The 9632-nt window shown below is 36.1% G+C and overlaps 1 long non-coding RNA gene across 1 annotated transcript; it reads right to left on the reverse strand.

Moving 5' to 3' along the window:
- Positions 1-353: 353 nt before the first annotated feature.
- LOC124390551 lies at positions 354-9323 on the reverse strand. Its single transcript, XR_006926770.1, has 3 exons — positions 9195-9323; positions 4035-4148; positions 354-435 (listed from the first exon to the last, which is right to left on the reverse strand). It is a non-coding gene; the product is annotated as an uncharacterized LOC124390551 (long non-coding RNA).
- Between the last annotated feature and the right edge of the window lie 309 nt (positions 9324-9632).

Raw genomic sequence — 9632 nt, forward strand, 5'->3', positions numbered from 1 at the left:
CTTAATGCAAACGCAATCAATAGATTGTGAACAATTGCTTCGCGCCTTGTTTGGACTAAAAAGTCATGTTTTCAAAGTTGTTTTCTAAAAGATTATTTCACAGAAATTTACGAAAAATTACTGTTTACGCAATTGTTAGAAATGTTACGTGACGATCAGTTCAGTAAAGCGATAAGCGAGAGACACAGCACATATGAGCATTTATAATGCGTACTAAGTGCACAAGTGACTCAAATCTTCAAGCCACATTTAGACTATTTGAATAGAGAGGGAAAAAGAAACAATGGGTTTTTGTAATAGATTATAAAGAATTTACACACCTCCATACAGCTCATGTGTTTCTTTGAAGAGAGAAGAAATCGTCCCAGTTTTCTCCCACATGCCTCCATGTTTGTTTGGTTTGTCTTGCTTGACCCCAACTTGTCACCTGATTGGCTAAATAAAAAGAAAAAAAAAATTACAAACACATGGTGCCATTTAGTGCTTTAAAAAAAAAAGTTTCTGTTTATTTTTGGATTATTATATAATATATTTTTTGTAAAAATGTACAGTATTAGTTGAGGGGAAAAACTCGTTTAGTAGTAACTAATAAACTTTCTGAAGATGTCAAACATGAATACTTGATGTGTAAATGTTTCTCTTCAAATATGCGCTAATAATCTGATCAGATCAGATACTGTCCTGTACTGACATTGAGGTCAGAGCTCTATAGCAGGTCACTCAAGAAGAGTCAGGTGTCCCAATATTTTTGTCCATGTAATGTAGATTTACATTTTACCTTGCGAAGCCTCAAGGCAGAGGAGAATGTTATTAGTGTTGACTGATGATTTTTTTTTTTTGTGGACCCTGATTTTGCTACTCGTCCTTCATCACTGTCAGCACATGAACATCTGGACTCATGATGAACCACCTACCATCTCTCAAACTGTATGTGTGTGTGAGAGAGAGACTGAGAGAGAACTATGAAGCTACTCTGAATATTAATGACTTAACACCTGTATGTCATTTGATTAGAAGCCCTGAGAGATCGTCAGCTCGGATTTCATTTATCATCTTCATCATATTTATATGTCTTTAATTCGTGTTTTTCTCTTTTTATTTTCAATTAAATATCAGGATTTGGCAACACGAGCCACATTTTTTTATTTTTCTGAGCTCTGTGCAAAAAAAAAAAAATCCGTAACTAATTCTTGCTAACTCGACTAGCATTAGTGAATAAATGGCTCTAAATCTATTCAGAAATCCCAACATGCTTGCTAGCTTCTTGGCATGGTCAATGAAAAATATATTTATATAGGTCTTTGTGTCAGAATTCCTGTCAGGTTTAGCATGTTACAAGCTTAGCATCTTGTAACGCCTTCTAAAGAAATATCGCTAGCATCAGCAGTGTAGATCAGCTATAAATATCATGAGAATGATCTAAAAAAATCTCGAATCCTGCCAGTGTGAGTGTGACCTTTTTGCAGAAATCCTCTCAGGTTAGCTTAGCGCCCTGATCCTAAACAATCTTATTCATAACAGCATCAGCAGTGAAGATGAAATGAAAACCTTTATAAATACAACTTATAAAATGATCGCAACTGCTGTCAGGTTATCTTATGTTAATCTAGCTGCCTAAAACTGACAGTTCAAAGCACTTCTCAAAAAAATCCTGTCGGGTTAGCTTAACATCGTGTCGTAATATCTTACCGCAGAAAAATAGTTAGCATTGGCAGTGAAATTTAACTATGTTTATACTATAAGTAACTAATAAAAAAAAATCACGATATGCTAATATTTTTCCTAGCATTATTAAAAAGAAGATATCCTAGCTAGCATTAGCTTTAAAGATGTCAGAAATCCTGCCTGTTTTGGTATAAATGTTATAAATTATCTAAAAAATGTTAAATCCTGTCAGATTAGCTTGTATAATAGAAACATTTAGCTTTATTAGCTTATAATTAGGGCTGTCAATCGATTAAAACATTTCATCTTGATTAATCGAATGATTGTCATGAGTTAACTCGTGATTAATCGCAACTTAATATCTGTCATAAATGTACCTTAAATGAATACTTTTCAAGTTTTTAATACTCTATTAACATGGGCATGGGCAAATATGGATGCTTTATGCAAATGTATGTTTATTATTAGTAAAACCAAACTCAACATCGAGCATGAAGACAAAATATTATTGTTTTTTACGTTTTAAATTACATAAGTCATCAGGACACCGAACGGAACTTTTGCGATAAAAGAAAGGATGTCGTGTATAAATGTGTATTTTGCTGAAGGTTTCAATTTCACCTCTTTTTTATTTATTAATTTATATTTTTGATAAAAATGGTACATTTAATAAAAAATGTTTGTAATTGTTCTCATTGTTGCTAACTAGGCTAGCATTAACACTGAGGATTGTAAACCTTTCAGAGGTTATCTTAATAGCTTGTAGTTAGCATCAATTTATACTTTATCATGTGTGTATTTACTGATTACAATCACCTCAGAAATCCTGTCAGGTTAGCTTAGCATCCTGTAACACATGATCTGAGTTTTAGCTAAAATGCAAACATACAGTAAATGTTAGCTATTCTGGATTAAACGGATCAGAAATCCTATTGGCAGGTGAAAGTATTATCAGGCAAGACCTTTGATATGTATATATATATATATATATATATATATATATATATATATATATATATACGCTGTGAGGAATTTATTAAAATGCACCTCAGGAATCTGGGCAGGTTAGCTTAGCATCCTGTAGTATGTTGAGTAATAAACAATAAAGCTATTTTAAATGAAACATATCAGAAATCGTGGTAGGTTAGCAGATGTTTGCCAGGTAGCAAGAAATAGCAGACAAAGGCTATAACTATCTATAAGTGTTACAATAAAGAAAAATGTGAATCTCTGTCTTATTTGCTTGTGTAGTGTATATAAGTTTATATCATTGGATATATGGGTATATATGGGTATGAGTCAAGTCTGCTTGAGTTCTAATTCATTTATAAAGACTTTGATGCAATTTTTAGCACTCCAAATATCAAGCTGCAACTGCGACGCTCCATGTGCGGGAGGATTTCTGCATTTAAATCAATCCTGCTCTAAATATTTGCCCATTTTGCAGTCTGTCTGTTCTACACACAGTCCTGCTTTCACCGTACACAGATGGCGGATAAAACCTGAAAACTGAAATCACTTATTTTCCAAACAGAGGCTTGCATTTACTGCACACCGTCTCTGATAGATGTGGCCGTGAAGCAGAGCGTGAGCCCAGGAAAGTATTATTGGAAAAAAAAAAGAAAACCCTGGCACAGGGGAGAAGAGAGAGCTGAAGGTAGGAGACTTGCTTTTTTATTTTTATCTTGTTTTTGCGGCGCCGCACAGAAAGCTGACAGATTGAAGTATTCGGTGGGCGTCTGCATTACGCACTCGCTGACCTGCGTGTCATTAACACATGCACAGCATCACGCCTCATCTAACACACAAAACCCAACGCCAAAGCGCCGCATTGCTGAAAATGTCCACACGGACCTGCGGAAACAAGTCCAAACCCTCAGACTGAGACGCCTTCGTTCCTCTAATTACAGAGCAAATACCTGTCAGAGTCTCTCGATTATTTATCTGCGCTTGTAAACCTTTAAGTTGTTTTTTTTTTTTTTACTTTATTTTTTCTCTTTCACACACACACACACACACACACACACACACACACACACACACACACACAATCCTTCTATATCCCAGTCTTACAGGCTTTATGAGGACCTGTGTAATAATTTAGCTTATTGATGCTATTTAACAACCTGAAGCTGAATTTGAACAAACATTTTTGCTTTGGATCAATAAATACAGAAATAAATTAGTTTTAATGTTTAAAAAATGTTTGTTTTTTATTCAATAATGAAAATATAATTTTTAAAGCATTTAACAATTTAGGGTTTTTAAATAGCATTTTAGCTTTTTTTAAAAACATTAATAATGGTTTAGTGTTTTAATTAAACATTTTAGCTTTTTTAAATTACTTAAAATGTTTTAAAATTTTTTACCTTAAGACCTGACAAAAAAAAAAATGTCCCATCGATGTTCACACAGCATGAGTGTGTATGTCACGAGCAGCCTGGTCATGTGATCTCCGGCAGCGAGAGCAACACAGGTTGGAACTGGGAATAAAATAATGGATAAAACATTTTATTTATACAAATGTATATAACTGATCTATTGAGAGAGGGATTTCAGTGACAGAAAAAATGGAGGAGGATAAAAACCTCTTGGGCATGGTGTTGGGCAAACAGTGAATTTCTTCCTGAAAATAGCATTTCTAGCATTATTTCTGTTCAATGTATTAATTAGATTAATTATATCTAATGTAAGTTGTAGCTAGAGAAAGGCTCATGTTGTTTTTTTTGTTTTTAATGTGAACACTATTCATATTGTATTTCATTGAGCATTGAGGGCAAAAAATAATAATTTGAATCAGTAGTGAGAGTCAATAAGCACGGAGGAGAACATCACAGTAGGTCAAATGATAATCAGTTGGAAAAGGTAAATTCTGGATTTACACAGAAAAGAAAATAAGGCACAGAAATGCACACAATAGGGAACAGACCAATCACAGGAAGTGGGCGGAGACAGGACCAGGAAGCAAAACAAAAGCACATGTCAAAACACATTGAAAGGATTTTTTTTTTTCCACAAGATCTATCACTTTTGAGCTTAAAACTCTTAGTATGTGAAAAAACCTAGGGTTCTGTTTTTTGTTTTTTTAACCTCTTAAAAACCTATAAAAAATAGTTCCCAAAAAGTCTACAGGTATACTTCAGGATCCTGAAGAGGAAACTGACCTGGCCTGAGTTTTTCTAAAGTTTTGGAAAGTTCCTCGTTACAATTTGAGAATCACGATAGTCAAAATCTATTTTCTTTTATTATCATATTCATGACATTTTTAACAGCTCCCTTGTGCACAAAGCCAGCTCCATGAAGATCTGCTGTACATGGGTTGAAGTGGAAGATCTCCTGCTATAGAGCTCCAACCGTATTGAACACCTTTAGGATGAAAGTGAACGCTGAGTGCACCCCAGGAACCTCCTCATCTCACCTACATCAGTACATGAATTTAGTAACACCCTTTTATGTGAATCTCCACAAAAAAAAATACTTAATCTAGTAGAACATCTTCCCGGAAAAGTGGAAGTTCTTCTAACATCAAATGGAGACTTTAATGTTGAATGGGATGTTAAAAAAGCACATACACATCTTATATGCTCATATACTGTATATTAAATACATAGACAGACAGACAGACAGACAGACAGACAGACAGACAGACAGACAGACAGACAGATTTAAGGTTCTTTAAGGTTTCCACCATAAACACAAAAACACGTGTATAGAGTCCCCACATTTTTCCCTTAAGCACGAGTTTTCCTCATGCAATTTAGATCAATTTAAATTGAATTTTAAAGTGAATTTATGAAACAATATTATGGTGTTATGAAATTATACATGATATATGCTAATCCATGTATTCTAATTAAATCTTCTGACAATTTAAAGTATTGACTTTCAAATCAATTCCTGAGATGTTTTTTTGATTTGTGATTCCTTTGTTATTCATAAAATTCGAGAATCAATCGCTGAAGAAAATTAGCAGTTCACTTGAAAAAAAAATCCAGATGTGATAAATAATTTAAAACAACTGGGACTTTAATACGGTATCGAATCAAACAAAGCAAACAAAGAGCCCATGATGAATTGTGTGTTATTTGTTTGCATCAGTACACAGAGTGAGAGAGAAAAAGGAGAGATGGAGAGAGAAATAGAAAGAAAAATAAAAGAAAAAGATGTTTGATGTTAAATACAGATCGAGACAATAAGAATTTCCCAAATGCTTATATTAGAATAATTTGGGACTTTCATGCAGAGCGCACACTGTTCCTCACATCCCACTGTCGCTCGGCTTTGTTTACAAGACCCACAGTCTACGCTGTACCATCCGTTATACAGAACTCTCACCGTGTTTTCATTTCCTACATCTCAGAGTTCCTTCTGCTCTCGGAATCCCCTCGGTGAGAGTTCGGCACATAGGCAGAGCAAACAAAACGTAAAAAAAAACGTGGGGCATATTTATGATATATATTCCTGCTGAACATCAGACCGAGACGTGTTCATGCAGAGCAGCATGTGACATCTTTCTATTTCAGTTTGCATTAAATTTAAGTGTTCAAACACAATGTAGTATTTCCTTACATTTAGCTTAACCTAAACATCTTTGGGGGTAAATCGATGTGGGTTTGAACTCCGTGAGAGCTTCACGTGAAGAAGAAAAAAAAGAAGTTAGTGGAGAAATTTGTAATAAAACAGACGGAGACAAAAAATGTGACGATAATATCATCCTTATATTACAAAGCGGGAGCTGTTCTGGGTGTGTGTGTGTGTGTGTGTGTAATATTTTAGACCTTTAAATCAACGGCAAATACTGTCTAAAAAAAGGTCAAAGATTTATATATATATATATATATATATATATATATATATATATATATATATATATATCTTTGACCTTCTTTATGAATAAATATATACGTATACACTATAAGGGCAAAAGTTTGTGGACACCTGATCTATATGTGTTGTTTGAACATCCCTTTGTCATACTGCAACAGGTTTTGGTCTCCAAGGGAAACGTCAAGGAACATTTTAATGCTACCACATCCAAAGACATACTATAGAATTGTGTGCCTCGAACTTTGCGGTAACAGTTTGGGGGAAAAGCGAATATGGTTGACAAAATAAGTTAAGGTCCTTTAAACTATATGCCTTAACTGAATAGAAATCATTTAATTCAATCATTAATTCATTTTAATCACCCTGAGCAAAGTTATTACTAATAATCCTAACGCCATGTTAGGATTATTATTATATATATATATATATATATATATATATATATATATATATATATATATATATATATATATATAAATCTATCTATCTATCTATCTATCTATCTATCTATCTATCTATCTATCTATCTATCTATCAAGTTTTAAATGTATGTATTTTAATGATTGTCATTAAAATCTAGAAATAAAAAAAAGAGCGAATATGTTTTTGCCTCCTTTTGATCCAATGCTATAATATATATTTTTATTTTATATATGTATTATTGATTTATGATATTATACAATGAACCCTATGTAGGGTATTCAGCTGCATGTAATTAAAAAAGCGTGGCTCGCCTTAAGTGTACAGAACGTTCTGTGGGGTTACAGGGTTCACGGCGTTTGACATCACCACTTGAAGAAGAAATAAACAGGCCCAGAAGTCGTGACCTCTTTCCTGCCATCATCCGACATCAAACAACGTCTGGAGCGTGAGTGTTTGTGTGTTTTGTCTCGAACTGTGCAGCCTGTGCTGCACGGAATATCCGTGTCGCTGCCACTGCCGCCGCACACGCGGACGAGATAACGATCGGCGAGAGAAGCTACGCTACATCCTTACCGAACAGGAAGTGGAGCAGCTTGCGCTATAAATACCGTGGCATGGCAGGTAAAGCTTCGGTTGCTTTCTCACCCACTCCTCACCAGCCTGAGCCGAAGGAGTGAGAGAGGAGGCGAAAGGAGGAAAAGATGCTGCAGGTGGCTGCACACACACACACACACACACACACACACACACAGCCCAGCAGACGGAGGCGGGCGACCGAGTGTAGGCAACCCAGATCGCCCGGCAGGAAGCAGCAGAGGAAGCCACGGAGCAGGCCGCAGAGCACAAGCTCTCGCTCTCACACTCAGCACACACACACACACACATAAACACACACACACAAACACACACACACAAACACACACACACGCGCCTCAGAAGTCACATCATGCCGTCTGACAACACTGTCCCAATTAGACCGGCCCATAAACAAGGGGGAAGTGGGGTCTCTCTAGGGAACGACCTCCTCCTCTTCCATCTCCTCCTCCTCCCTCTCCTCTTCCTCGGTTCTTCCCTGCATCCGCACTCAAACGTGCCAGAGACTGCTGAATATCGCTGGATATCAAGCACTTCCCAAGCACCAAAAGCTCTCTCAGTTAAGCGGGAGGTGTCACTCGCGAAAGGACGGCTCCCTGCTGAATACACTCCGCTTGGAAAACTTTGCTCGGCGCACCTCCTCCCACCCTGAGCTTTAGCGCCTCATGCAAAAAATAAAAAACAAATATATATATATATGAATTCTTAAAATAAGGATTTCCAGTAACACTTTCTAAGACCACATGATAACTTTTAACATTCAGGCTACACTGAAGTGGCTTTTAATAGAAACCTGCTTCTCTATTATTACTCATCACAGTTCATTATAACATGCTGCATTATATCATATTTTGTGTTTTTTTTACATCCCATTCCACATTTAGTTCCCATTTGCTCTTATAATAACCTCCACTCTTTTGGGAAGATGTTCCACTAGATATTAGAGCATACTTGTGGAGATTTGTGCAGTCAGCGTTCACATTCACTCATGTTCAATAGGGTTGGAGCTCTATAGCAGGAGATCTTTCACTCCAACCAATGGAAAGCAGATCTTCATAGAGCTGGTTTTGTGCACAGGGGCATCATCATGCTGGAACAGGTTTAGATCTCCAAGTTCAATTGAAGGAAAAAAATGAATTCTAGAGCATCCAAAGATCCTATACAATTGAAGTTTGTGGTAACAATTTGGGGAAGAAGCACATATGGCTGAAAAATGTCAGGTGTCCAAATACCTTGGTGCATATTTAATGAGCTGTATTTTTATTTATATATTAATTTCCTTGGTATTATTATGCCAGTTAATGTGTTAGAAAAACGAATATTGTGTAGTTTAAGCACTAATTATATGTAAAAAAATTCATAAAGGTCACTATTATAATGCAGGATCGTTTCATGTAGTTATTATAGTGTATATAAAGCCTTTATAACGTTACGGATTTATTCAACTTGTTCACACAATTTAAATAAATGATTTCATGTCTTATAAATGACTGCATAAACAGGCCCATATTTCATTACAGACATGGCCTTAAAGGTGTGAACAGATATTTCTAGAAGAATCTAGACAAAACATCTGGGTTCAACTTTGCAAATATTTTGCTTTTGCTCGAAGCGTCCCATCGTTCATCCGTCTTTCAGCGTCCTTTCTTTCTTTTTTTTTTATAATGGCGGATCCTCCCTCTCACCTGCGAAGGAAGCGCTTCGTCTCCAGCGCTCATCCGAGCCACCGCCAGATCAGTCATCGCCAGGGGAAGATCTCATTCACTCCGCTAATCCATGCTTCATTCCATCATCACAAGACTGCAGGACTACACACACACACACACACACACACACACACACACACACATAAAAGTATGCAAATCGACTGTACGTAATATCAGAGCGACTTGATGTGCTGTGACGTGAAGTCGAATTTAGAAAAAGGAACATGGTTTATTTATAACCATGAGTGTCTCAATCTGTCTTACCTCACACACACACACACACACACACACACACACACACACACACACACACACACACACTTACAAAAAATAACCAAAAAAAATCAAACGCCTTCTGTTGTTTAATATGACTGATCGTTCGGAATCATTCTCATGCCGAGCGCTTGACAAACATCA

The sequence above is a fragment of the Silurus meridionalis genome, chromosome 8 (genome assembly GCF_014805685.1).
Source record: "Silurus meridionalis isolate SWU-2019-XX chromosome 8, ASM1480568v1, whole genome shotgun sequence".
In the NCBI taxonomy this organism is placed as follows: Eukaryota; Metazoa; Chordata; class Actinopteri; order Siluriformes; family Siluridae; genus Silurus; species Silurus meridionalis.